The sequence below is a fragment of the Sabethes cyaneus genome, chromosome 2 (assembly GCF_943734655.1).
Source record: "Sabethes cyaneus chromosome 2, idSabCyanKW18_F2, whole genome shotgun sequence".
Taxonomy (NCBI): Eukaryota; Metazoa; Arthropoda; class Insecta; order Diptera; family Culicidae; genus Sabethes; species Sabethes cyaneus.
This window is the reverse complement of record NC_071354.1, coordinates 201,395,325-201,409,811: the sequence shown is the minus strand read 5'-3', so window position 1 is coordinate 201,409,811 and position 14,487 is coordinate 201,395,325.

The window sequence follows — 14,487 nt, the reverse complement described above, 5'->3', positions numbered from 1 at the left end:
AAAGTGATACAACACGATTCCCCTGTGGAGAAAAGATAAGTGCAGAGAAGAACCGGACCGACTGACTGACTGTCCCCTAGACAGTCCCGGGACAGTCCGCGCTAGTCAATTCACGTAATCAACTTCTAGTTGATTCATGTTTTTAATTTTTGAATGAGCCTCCTCTATCCGGCGACGTTTGTAGTCGCAGAAAAAAAAGTGCAACAACCACAATGGGACAGAAAATGAGTGAAAAAATGCATCCATTTTCAAATTGGCACTCTGGATGCGGGTAAAACATTTTCATTACCGTAACTTCGTGCGCCCCCACCACGTTCCCCGCCCCCTAGCCGGGGCAGGCAGATTTCCGGCGGACGAGTTTCGCTCAAACCGTTTAGCGTTACAATTGAATTGAGAAAATCAAAGGTTTCCCTTCGGCTGCAATCAGTCACAGTCAGCACCGACCGACCGGTCAGCACTAATGTGTTGGAGACGACAGGAAACCGAGCGCTGGGCGTTGATATCTTTGTTCTCGTGTGTGTCTTTCCCCTGCACTGGCTCTGGCACCGGCACTGGGCACTGGCACTGGGCACTGGGCACTGGTTGGGCTCGGTGACACGCTGCGTCACTGGCTGTTGCCTTCCGAAGGGCTCTAATTTGGCAAACTATTTCAATGATGTGTTTTATAGTAAGTAGTCTTCTTAGCATGAAATGCGTGAAATTATGAGCAGTCATTCTGCGAGTCATTAGAGGAAAATAGCTAGGGGCACTGAATAATTGGCAGAAATTAGTACTAACGGTACAGGTAAAATGGCATAAAGGCATGCACAAAAACAATTGTAAATGGCAAATGGTTTAGTAATAAAAAATAATTATTCGTAAAAACTCTGGAAACTAATCCAATGACTTCCGCTTGTAACTAAACACATCAATAAAGCAGAATAAAACTGGCACTTAAATTAAAATTTAAACAAATAAGAGAGTAAAAAAAGAGAAGACAGAAAAAAGAAGATAACAAATCAGCCATACCATGAAAAAAAGACATATTAGAATTTAGAAGTGCTCTGATTTCGTTTAAATTTTGTATAGGTACTTAATCCTTTTCAGAAAATTTTAGGTTAGATTTTATTTGATTGGCACACGTTTAAAGTGCCTAAATTAGAGTGATATCAAAAACCGCAATTTGTGCAAACTTTTCTTTCTTAAAAAGTCATGACTTTTGAACCACCGAAGCGATTTTAGTGATTTTTATGAACTCGTACTCGTACTCGTAGTTAAGCGAAAATCCCTAACCACTGGCCTGAACAGAAGATAAAGTATCCTTGGGTCTTTAAGAACAGGACAATGACGGGTTTATAATACAGCGATTCAACTGGCTCTTGCAATACCGCCCAGCCGAAACTCCAACATATGATGACTGACTTAATGTCGGTGACTTGTTAGACCAGCATTGTACATCGAAGCTAACTGAATAGTAACATGGAATGTAATTAAATTATTTATCGCCAAAATTCTAACCGATTGGGTTACAAACTTCGAAGCTCGAAGCTATACCACTAAAACTTTTATGCATTAAATTTCATAGAGGAGACGCGAAATGTGCTCCAGCTTGGGTCCACCCGTGAAATTTGAATTGGATTTGAAATTAAACCTAAAATTGATATTTACGTTAGACATTAGATTAGCATATGGATTTGAATTTGAAAGTTAATTAGCATCGTACCTCGAAGCTAACTGGGAGGTTAAAATGGGACATTAAATTGAATATGAAATTGGACCACAATTGAACATTAAATTTTACTTGAAATTGCTCTTGAGATTCCACCTCAAACTGATTTTGATATTAAACTTAAAAACTGGAATTAAAATTAGACTTAAATTGAACTTGGGATCGGAGGTGAAATTCACATTAAAATAGACTCGGAATAGAATTTAAAATGGGATTTAAATTTGATCTCAATTGTGCTTGAATTTACATTTGAATTTGGTAGGGCAATTAAAATTTAATTTGACTAGGAAATGGATTACAAATGGGACATTTAAATTTGACCACAATTGGATTTCAAATTACATTTTGAAAAATTGGTATTAAAGTCGGACATTAAATTGCACTGGAAATTCAACTTGAATTGAACCTAAAATGAATATACCCGAACTAAGACTTAAAATGGGACACTAAATTGAACATGAAATCGAACTTAAATTGGACTTTGAAACTGAACTTAAATTTCAATTGAAATTAAACTTAGAATTAGACAGGAAATTGGACTTTATTGGGGCTTGAGATTGCATTTGAAATTTGACATGAAATCGGGGGTGAAGTGAAATTGGTTTTAAAATGAGAATTGAAATTGGACTTCGAATTGCACCTTAGACTAGATTTGAATGTAGTTTCTTATGAGGGAATAAATCTGTTTTCGTGAAGAACGAACATTGGGAAAACTGGGAAAAATAATTTACTGTCTACTGTAGGTGGCTTTTGAATCCACAACTCTAAGTCTCACGTCGAATGCGTTTCCAGTTACACCACCGCCCGAAAAAATATACGATAAAAAATGCAAAAAATGGAATGCTAAATAACTATAAACACTAAAATACAGCATGTAGAAGACAATAGATGTAAAATGACAAAAAACTGAAGGCCTAAAATAGAAGGATAACGTAAAACAACATGAAAGTCGCCAAATAGCTCACTAGAAACTGAAAATAAAAGGTAAAAAAACTCTAAAAGAGACTGAAAATAAAACGAATCATTAAAAAACTACAAGGTATACAGCCCTAAGGGTTGTACGAAAGGGTGACGTAGGCCTATGTTAACATTATATTGTAATATTTTGATAACATGTTTTACTCGATGAAGTATTCCTGTATGTCAGATCATTAGATCAAGGACTAACGCAGACTGCATTTCTGGCATGTATATGTTCATAAGTATCTATCGCCTCCATCTTGACTCATTAAAACATTGAGCAAATGCGCTACGGAAACCGCTCGTGAGGTTCAGATCTTCGTTCGTTTCTTGTTGGTGAGTGAATTAGCCAAAATTCTGTCCCGGAAGGCACTTCATTATCATGACATTCGAGCTCCTAGTAAATGTTTCAAGATAAATGTGAATATTATCCATCAATCAGCCTTTTTGGCCTTCAGCATCAAGTAATAATTGAAGATAAAATTGAATTTTCTTTCAGCTGAAAATATCTCTTCGATGTGTGGGTGTCAAACTACGTTGGTTTTGGTACTTTTGGTTCTGATACCTATTTACTGATTGATTCACCTTAAAACAACTGAAACTCATCAGAAAGCATTTAAACACAGCTTATTAGCTATAATTTAACTATTACTAGCTGTTATTTTCGATATGAAGGCTACTTCAGAGTTGTCGCCATCCATGGCGTAGGTTATCCGCATCGATTCATTGTAGCCTGCACCGAAAAGCTTTTACTAGCAGCTATCACTGCAGTCTGCTCCCGGTTGTCATTCGTACTCACCGCTAGCCTTCTATGTTAACAAAATTGGACCTTGTTTTTACATACATTTTCACTATTAAGCGTATGAAAGATTATTATAAGTATGTTACTGTACAATTGATGGACATTTTACTTTTTCAACGACATATTAACAGTTATGTTTCGTTCAGTAGTATAGAAGTTATAAGCATTTGAAATCTTTCATTCTAACGTTACACTTCTATTTTCATTTTCACAAAGTGATACCCTACCCAGTATAGTGAACAAAGACGTAGTCACAAAAAGAAAGTAAACTTAGAAGACTGAACAGATTAAACTTAGAAGTCAGAAAACAAGAAAACGGAAATATAAAATCAAAAATCTGAAACATGACAAATGGTAATCAAGTAGCAGAAATTGGTAATAAAAGAAGGAATCAAAAATTAGTCATTAGATTCCAAAATTTGTAAATCAAAAGAAAGAAAACAAATAAAAAATGAAAGACAAAAAAACACAATCGAACAAATCGAATCGAATCGAACAAATTCCAAATGGAGCTAAATTTGTCATATGGGGGTTTTGAAGGCAGGAGTTTTTTCTATGGTAGTTAGAGACCCCTCTCCACTGGGATGGAGGGGGGGGGCTCTCATACAAATAAAACACAAATGACTGCATAGGGTTTATTTTTAATTTTCGTCGTAGTATGTAAAGCCACTCTAATCTTCATCATTTCTTGGATGAATTTAATGAATTCTCCAAAAGTTCATGTGCTGATTTGACTCAAACACACTTACCTTCCCATCCGTGCACTATGAATTCGCTAAAAAGAGATTATCAAAGCACTTTATTGAAATTACGCAACTGACTTTATTTCTTAAATTGGTCGCACCGTTTTAAAATCCGTCCATCAACATTTTTCATCTTCCGAACTAAAATCCACAACAATGTTTGTGAAATTAGAACACATGTATTTGTGTAGGACGGCATGACAAATGTTATTCTGCAAAAATTTCTGCTGGTTATGCAAGGCTGCAGAATAACGACAATGCGTTGTGTGAGTCAATTTCATTTTATGAATGACGGAAATTGAAACGATTAGTCGACAGTTTTTTCTTCGTCGCATAAAATAACGTAGGAAGTTTGGCTGGTAGGAGTTTTTTATGAAAAAAAGCATTTAAATAGATCTTAGCTCACTTTTATTGATCGCGTATGATAGTCAACAAACGAAAATATCAGGAAATAACTTATTTTGCATTGTGTGTCATAAAAAACGCTGATATTTTTAATAATTTATATTGGATAGGACGGGAATAGGTAATCACGACGAAGCAGCAACATACCCTAACTCAAGAACTAATCAAGCAAATCCCAAATAACAGTTTTAGGTTTTATTACGTTACGTGGCCCACTTTTCAGAAGGTTTTGTTTTCACAATCAGACAGCTTAGTGGTGTAATTTGTTAAACAACTCGCACAACTAGAGATTGAGAGCTGTGAGTTCAACTCTCACGTTCGCTTAGTTGATATTTTTAATATAAGATCAAGATTTTCAGTTCATCTTATTTTTGATTTATCACATTAAACATTTACTGTTCCCGGAAAAATTTTCTTAACTTCTATAAGAATCAGGTCATAAAATTGAAGTTATTTTATCACACTCTGCTGAAAGCAATAATAAAACCGATTATGCTTTTTGCTGCTTGACAGCCACCGTCATAATTTTATGAAGCTTGTCACTACGAAGCTATAAAGCATACAGCTTGCTCTGGTGAAGTGCTAAATCAGTCCGCCAACTTTGTTAACTTGAAAATTCATCCGTGAGCAGAAAATTTAAAATTTTACTGTCAGATCATCCTGATCGATTTGGCTTATAGCGACCATAATGAAATATCCCATAGAATCTATACCTATAAAAATGAATTTCTGTCTGTCTGTCTGCATGTATGTTCCTTATAGAATCGAAAACTACTGAGCCGATCTGCATGAAAATTTGCATGTAAGGGTTTTCGGAGCCGGGGAAGGTTCTTATGATGGTTAGAGACCCCTTCCCCTACTAGGATGAGGGGCTACCATACAAATGAAACAAAAATTTCTGCATAACTCGAGAAGTAATCAATCAACTGGAACCAAATTTGGCATGAGGGGGTTTTTGGAAGCAAGATTTTTTCTATGGTGAATTAGGACCCCTCTCTTGTTTGGGAGGGGGGCTCCCATACAAATGAAGCACAAATTTCCTAATAACTCGAGAACTAATCAAGCAAATGGAACCAAACTTGGCATTTGAGGGTTTCAGGATCTAAGAATTTTTCCATGGTGAATTATGACCCCTCTCCTCCCTATTAGAGTAGGGGCTCCTGTGCAAATGAAATCCAAATTTGGCATGTGGGGATTTTAGGAAGCAGCATTTTTTTCTATAGTGAATTAGGACCTCTATCCTATTTATGAGGGGGGGGCTCCTGATCAAATGAAATACAGATTTCCTTTTAACTCGAGAACTATCGACAGTCAGACGTTCTTCAAATCATTTTATGACACAAGAAACCGTAGAAGTAGAATTCGGGATTACCAATTTTTGCCGTTCTACTATATAAATATAAATTGCCTTTCTACTATATAAATAGGGTAAGACTGCCCAGAACGCAACGGGGGGGCACATGGCACATGCTATTAATTGCTTAAAAACGCGGAAACTATTTGGTAAAATTATGAATGCGCATTTTATTTTGGTGTAAAACAAGCTAATTCATAATTGTGTAGAACAGCGGTTCCCAACCTTTTTTCGGTTCGCGTCAGGGGATGGATTTCCCTATACTATTCTGAAGCGAACTAAAGTTTTGGCGTACCCCCATTTGGGAACCGCTGGTGTAGAATGTAAAAGCATCAAACATAGCCACATCCAATAAAATCAAGCGATTATCCGTGATCTCATTCCACATGTAAGAAATCACGGTTTTCTCTTAAGCTTTTACCACTAGTCGGTATGCACATTTCATAATAAATACAGTCTATCTAATTGATATACTATCATACTCGATGATTCATCACAAAAACGGCATTAACTAGGCATGTTTTTCACATATATTGCAAAAAACTTCAAAATACAAAACAGGGGTAGAATGCATCACAGCGGGATCGAACAGTTATACAATATTTTTAATTTGCAGTACATCTTTTGTTTCGGATTATTTATTAAAAATGTAGCAATATTATGTATTGTACAGGGCTTAGAATTTGCCTTAAACCTAATTGTACATTGTTTAACTTACAATATTTCATCACACATCAGTTGGAGAAAAGTAGATGATTAAATTTTATTGCCAATTATGTTGAGATATGAACCCATTGTATCCCAGCAAACAAGCGTATGTAACAAACGCTATAACGATCGCTTCCGCCATTTCGGCAGCCTAGTTTTAGGAGTTTATACAACACGTGATTGAATGTAAATTTTTTGGTTGCGTTTAACGCCTAGCTTGGCAAACTTGGTGCGTTTTGTCCACGGGCTTTGGCGTTCTGCCTTACATAATGATTTTGACTCTTGCCAAAAATCGTCAAAAATAACAAAAAATACTGGTTTTTGTTATGAAATTTCACCAGGAGTAAGTGTAAAAAAGATCCCAAAGTCTTCTAGAAGATGAAAAACGTGAAACAAGCACGCCGTTGCTCTGCAAAATGATGTTTTGCTTAAGCGGTGCATTCTGCAACACTTTACCCTACCAAAAACTATCTAGCTAAGCTGGAAAGCACCTATCGTCTCATGTGCTTGAGAGTGGCGAGTGCGTATCGCACAGTTTCACATGACGCAAATTTATGTATTAACGGGTATGATGCCTATTGACATCATCATCAGTGAGGACGTAGAGTGCTTCAACTAACGTGGAATTAGAGGCATACGCATATCACAAGATCGGACTCGATGACCACATGGCAGCGGGCATGGTCTAATTCCACAAAAGGGCGGTGGACACATCGATTTATCCGGGAACTATTTGGGTATAAGGCGCCACGGCGAAGTCAACTTCCACCTGACACAGCAACATGATGGCAGTGAGCGGACAGGACACCACTCCGGATAACTTAGTCCAAAGGATGTCTCGGACGTCTGGGGAGCGGTCAATGTGGCTGCTACCTAGATTGAGCTACAAAACCGCTGGAGAGCCGATCAACGGCGAATAAACGCCGCTGTTGTAGTGTCCGTATTTTTATAAGCAAGCAGCGGGCTTCATAAGAGGGAAGAGGAAGGCTTGTCCAATTTAGTTTACGCAGAGCAAACAACGCGAATTCTTTTTGCACTGATTCTATTCGTTCCTGGTGTATTAATGAAAATGATGACCAGTCTATGCTACAGTATTCCAATATAGACCTCACATATGCAAGATACAGTGTTTTTATAGTGCATGGGCCATGGAAGTCGTAACTAAATTCTAGCATACTGTTACTGTTGCTAATTGTGTTAAAGTGTTCAATAAATGTTAGTTTTGAGTCTAATATAACTTTGTGTCGATTACGATTACCGAGAAGTGACTTTGTGTCGATAGAGAGATTACCGAGAAGAAAACAGATTTACAAGTGGCTTAAAGACTACAGGAGGGGAACTGTCAAAGGGAGTATATACATTCAAATGAAGCAAAAGTGTTTTGTTTCTTGCATTATGAGAATATTCGTTACAATAATAGATATACAAGTGACCGAGAGACAAAGGGGCCCCGAGTAAGATCGGGCAATCAGCTGGTCTATATATATAAAAATGAACGTGAGTATGTCTGTATGTATGTTCCGTCATAACTCCAGAACACCTTGACCGTTCTCCGCCAAACTTTACGCACATATTGCTTGAATAAGGAAATCTGCACTGGGTGGTTGCGAAAAGGAGGACTGGTCCCCAAGAAGGTCTAAATAAGTAAAAAGAGTTGCACTCTTCTTGCGTCCAGACCAATTGGGTTTTGCGCAAGTGACTGAGAGACAGAGGGCGTGACAAGACGAAGGAGTTATGGAATCGGGGGGTTATAGAGGGGGATATATGGAAAATGGGCCTTGTTACTTTTTCGTTATAGGAATTTTCAGACAGTAAGTAGATGTATAATTGGCTACGGACAGAAAGGGGAGTTGACTTGGAGGGAGCCAACAAGGGAGAGGGGAGGTCCAGGAACGTGAGTGTGAATGTATATTCTGGGAGAGGAAGGTTTAAATGGGTAAAGAAGTGTGCTTCTCTTGCATTTGCAACGATAGCATTGCTGTATAAGTGGCTGGACGACAAGAGTATGTCTCTAAAAGGAGGAATAGGGTGGCCATTGACAAGGGGAAGGTTAAAAAATGTAAAAAAAACTTTGTCTCGCTTTATAGGGATTATCTTTAGGGAGTTATCAGCTAGTAAGTAGTATGGGTTTCCTGTAAGCTAACGGCAGGTAGTTGATGCAAAACAGATCTAACGTCCATTTTGCTTACAATACATTATGATTTCGGCACTTTAAGCCTTTCGTTGATTATGTCTAATGTATTTATATTATTAGAACTTGTTGATTCGTTTCGTTGAAAATCAAAAACTGTTGATTTGGTGTGACGTTTCTGCCTACTGTTTTCCTTCGACCATCATCAGACGTAATAACGCGTCAATTCTGCATCATCACTCACAAGTAGAATTGACGCCTTATTACGTCTGATGATGGCCGAAGGAAAACAGTAGGCAGAAACGTCACACCAAATCAACAGTTTTTGATTTTCACCGAAAAGAATCAACAAGTTCTAATAATATTAGTGTCACGGTGATCTAAATAAGCAACTAATGTATTTATGCCTAAAGTCCGTCTGCCCAACAGAACACACCCAAAGAATACATGTCATTAAGCAAATCGTTTCACTTAGTCCGGCAGACGTCTGACCAATTAAGATTAAAGACACCATTGCATCGACCCGACGTTTGAGGAGCAATCGATTAAATGTTTTTGTGCTCTTCAGCATCACTAGCCAAATCTCAGGTGACTTGTTTTAAGAGAAAATAGTATTTAGTTTCATTCTGGAGTAGACCTAATGGATGCACAGAAAACTGAAAGCACTGGGTCGTTGCAAGAAGCAAATTATTCTCTCTGTTTGCAGCAAAAATAAGCAAACCAACAATGCCTTATATTTTTTACGAAAAAATATATATCACCAATTAGAAATAAATGCTCCGAAGTAAAAATTGGAATTCTGAAATAGAAATAGGAAGTCGGTGGTCGAAATCTAGTTTTTGGAAAGCATAGATCAGCGATTGAAGATTGGAGTTCAAAAATTAGCAGTCGAAATCGGAATCTAAAAAATCGAAAATCTTAAACAGATACTTAAACGACGAACGACGAAAAGTGTATTTATAAAAGTAACGAAAGCAAAACACCAGGGAATAAAACCCGAAAAAAGTAAATTGAGTACAAAATTAAGAAATCCCCCCCTTAGCAGTCATTGAGCAATGTACCAACCACACGAGACAAAAAGTAATAAAAAACAAGATGAACAAAAACAATGAAAAGAATAAATAAGCTTCATAAATTAATAAATTAAAGTAGGTAACGAAGAAAACTCATAGTCGAAGAATAAAACCACAGCAAGGGTGCTCTCAAAAATAACAATTTCAGTATGCATAGAGCGTTGATAGCGGCTATCACAGTGATTAGCATTCCAACTTCAGAAAAGAAAAACACATCAACACACAAGTCCCCAGATGAAAGAAAGAACGTCCATCGACATGAAAGGCCAATCGATTCGGTGCACTGAGCTGTTTGCTTTCTTCGGCCGTAGAGCTCCTCACGCATATGCGAAAGCATACGAGAAATGTTGTTGACTATGTTGACAGTTTTCGAAAATCCGGTTATGCTGATCGCGCTCGCTGTGCTGCGTGGTCGTCTTGGTCTTGATCGTGGTCGTGGCCCGAGCCCGGGAGAATGGAACGAAAATGATGGTCAAATCCAATCTGACCAATGTAACCGTTCGGTGGTATTCTCTCGTGAAATTTATTAATAAAATATGATAATTTTATTTCAAAAATATTTAAATACTTAATGAGATAAGGTGAATGTGGAAATCGAGCCGAGTGGAGAATGAAAAAGTAATAACAATAAAAAGTTATGATACACAATAAAAAATGAATAGGACACAAAGTGGAGGACCTGGCAAACGGTTCCAGTCGATTTTTTCGGACCTACTAGTAAGGTTCCTCGCAAGAAGCGCCTGGAATAAGCGCTCCCACCGAAAAACTTGGAGCGCGAAACGGAGGTGACGAGAACCGGGCGAAGTGATTAAATATTTATAACCGTTCGTCTCAATTTACACACACGCGTCTCTAAAAAAGGGACAAACGAATTTTTCCTCTATTCTAACTCCCGATTGTACGCGCGGTTTCTAATCAGCAGCTAATCTATTTTTCGTACGATTTATGTGAATAGATTCGGTAGTCACTTTGCTAGCCGGCTATCTCCTGCGCTACTACTGTATCAGGCAAACGGATTATTTTTGGCTCTCGTACGAGTTTGGACTTCAAAACAAGCCCTCTAATCGAAATTTTAAATGTGACTCTAAGGTATTTTTTTTTCTTTGTCCAGCACCGTTAAGATTAGCGAAGCTAAGAAAAAAACCTCTAATGGAAAAACCTAATCTCTGACGTTAGATCTCATTTTCATCACTAAATAGTTTAATTTTAGTGACCCTTTTGTTGCCACTTCGTCGGAAGTTTTGTTTTCCGAATGCGTCAATTGCTTGCTGGCTTGCTGGTTTGCGGACGTTTTTTTTTTCCTGACTCTTTTTGATGACTTGCCAGATATGTGAAGGACATTACGAACCGTCGAATTTTATTATTACTTCTTTTATTGGCACTATAACTAGCATTATCCGCCCGTTTAAATTCCGAGATGGCATAAAACAAACCCATAGGAAGGTTCGGCGCGGCGGTTTGCGCGCGAAGGCAGCAGAGTGTATATTAATCAGTATATTTTAGTTGCGATTTGATTGTTTCGCAGGCTTTATGACCTCGCCGTAAACCTCCACCGAGCGACTGGCCACTGGGAATGCACTGGAAAATCATTAAACTCTTTTTTTTCTGTCTTGCCCCCGCAAATGAACTGACCACCTCTTATTAGTCACGTCGTTAATTTCAAATGTAGACATGTGCAGTTATCATCGTGTTCGCCGAGCTATTTCTCAGCACTGTTGAATTATTAATAATTTTTTGATTGCCTAGGTTTATGTATTTTACGATTGTGATACTGGCGAACCGAAGAATGTTAGGTTATCCCCGTTTTAGCCACTTAAAGGTTAGGAAAACACGGCCATTTATCTATCTCAGTGGTGAATTGATAAAGCAACGACGCGAAGCCACGTTTGCTGAGGGGTCCAACTTTAATCCGACCGCACTGACAGTGTGATAGAATAAATGCGCTTTCAGCTAGCCTATAACTTTTGTTAAAGTGAAAAAAAATATACAACGTCGAAACCGCCAACCGGAAACCTATTTTTCATTTTCATTGCTCACTCACAAACTCACTCACTGAGTGCACTGCAGTGAGTGAGAAATATAAAATGACACGAGTTTTTAAAAGCTCAGAAAAAAAACCAAGCTGTTAGACTACATAGAGAAACACTCATTACAATCGAACGCGAATGTAAATTAGTTTTTTTGCTAGGTTAGATATTTCTACCAACGTATGCGTTTAACATATCCCAAGTACACCGTCAGGATCAGGAACACAAAGCGTCGGTTTTTTTTATTTCGGTTATTATTTCGTTTATCAGTCAGTTTTTTATGGTTTTACCCTCCTGCTGTGCAGATGCAATTGATCGTGCACCAAGTAGAAGCAGTTGATAAAAAAACTGACATTTTTTGTCACCTTTCTAGCACTTTTCCAACTGCCAAGCCTTTGTGCGTTAGTGTTAAAAAAATATATTTAAAAACTAAAGTTGTTGTGGAATTATTTTTGTCATATGTTTTCCACTCATCTGGAAGCGTACTGAAATGACAAATTTTTTTCGACTAAGGATGAAAAAAAGGTTTATTTAAATGAGATACACCTCAAAGCATTGTAAATTTAAGCCTGTCACGAACAATTGGAAATACGATTGCGATAATTTGATCCCATCTCAGAATGAAATCCGCCATATGCAGGATTTTAGTTGTGCATCTGGACTTGTATTAAATTAACGAATTGTTGTAAGGGGAAAGTTAGACTTTCAAACTCAACTAGGAAAAGGAAGAAAAGGTAAATGTTGAATTTATCAAATGCTTCTATTAAAGTATTCAGTTGCGATCAAAAGGGAATTGCTATAAATATTTTACAACCTTATATTAACAGAACTAATAAATATGGTCGACCTAACAAAAGCCGCGAAGCGTAATATTTTCTATACCTTCTGAAAACAGAATAACAAACACATTTATTTGAGAACACGAAAAATTTAACGATTTATGTTTTATCACCTACACAATAATGATACAAATAAAAGTTTACGACTTGATTTAAGAGCTACTCAGGCACTGTAATTATCCATTATCTTCATAATAAATGAGAATTTGTCTTTAACCGCCTGTTGGTTTTGTCAATATTATCGTTATTTGATCATTAACTCGTATTATTTTTATTTGCGCCAACTGCAAGCCAAACGAGCTGCGCTGGGCTGCTGCCCTTTCAGTTATGTTCATCAATTTACTGTGTCAGTCACTTGTGTGTTGCTTTCTAACAATCGTCCCGATGTCTCCGCTAATGCAATTGATTTCGTTTCTTTTCTGATCCCGACAGAACTCCCACGGGCCATTTATTTGTCATTATACACTGTCACACTTGGGCCTACTCGCTCGGGTTTGATCTTTGATAGTTTTTTTTTGTTCACAAAAATCAAATAAATATTCGTAATTTTAGTGCCTTTAATGACATGATCACTTCCTAAAGGAAGTTACAATCTAAATTTACAATTGAACGCCATTTTTCCTTAAACAGCTTCTAGCTTTCAACAATTTTTCGAACGGGTGTTCTACGGGTTCCACTTGGCTTCGAGAGTTGGAAGGGTTCTTGTAGTTGGGTACCAGCTGTACGTTGATGTTGGAGGTTCACCATTTCGCGGAAGAATGCTAAATCCGGCCAAAATAGCACGGAATAATCCATTGTGGTCCAAAAGGGCAAAACGGGGAACTTTTTTCCTGGCGTCTTTTGCTATTACTTCAGCAATATAGTGTCTTTGCATTTGTTCGTATGAATGCCCCCTATAATCTAAAATATCAAAAGTTTGACGAACTAACTTTTTTTGTTTTCATCAAAGGTGTAGAAAATATGAAAACAAGCCTCTTTGCAATTTTCATCTCCATCCGGTGAGAGTTATGGACCATTTTCTTTGGAAGTTCCTTAAAAATAAGTTTTTGATATTTGTCTTTTGTTTACTTGTTTTTGTAGATCCAGTCTCCAGTTTCCAGAATTTTTCGTTGCAAAATTATCGCAAATTTAAGCTTTATTTTTCCTTGACTTCACAAATCTGTGAGTAAGAATAAGGCAAGTGGAGACGTGAGATCAGTACTTAATTTTGAAGCTTAGTAAATATAAAGCACTGATTTTAACCCTGTTGGCTTGTAAAGTGAATAAAACAACGGAGCACCGCCGTTTAATGTTTGTTAGACAAAGAGCGTAAATTTACTGGTTGACGGTGCCGATTGCAATTTTTCAAGCCACGGGTGCAGATTGCCAAATTCGATATTTATTTCTTTATTTCTTTATTTTTTTATTTCAACAATTTCATATGCTTTCAACAATTTCATATGCCTGAAAATGTCTGCCACTTTTCTCCTTTCGGTTGCAATTCATGATACACTCGCACTACTCTCGAGTTTTGTTCTTGATCTTTCATCAATCACTTTTCGCTTAGTTTTGTTCGTCTTTCATCTTTAACTCTTAAATTTTTCGACTTTTTTGTTACGTGTGATGGAGTACTTTTGCTGTCGTCTACTTGTCGCCCTTTAACTCCTGGCTTTCTGTCATCTATGTCTCATCTTGTTGTCTCTTTTCACCTATTGCGGATAAACAAACATTGTTCCGTCAGTTGTCAGCTACAAAGAC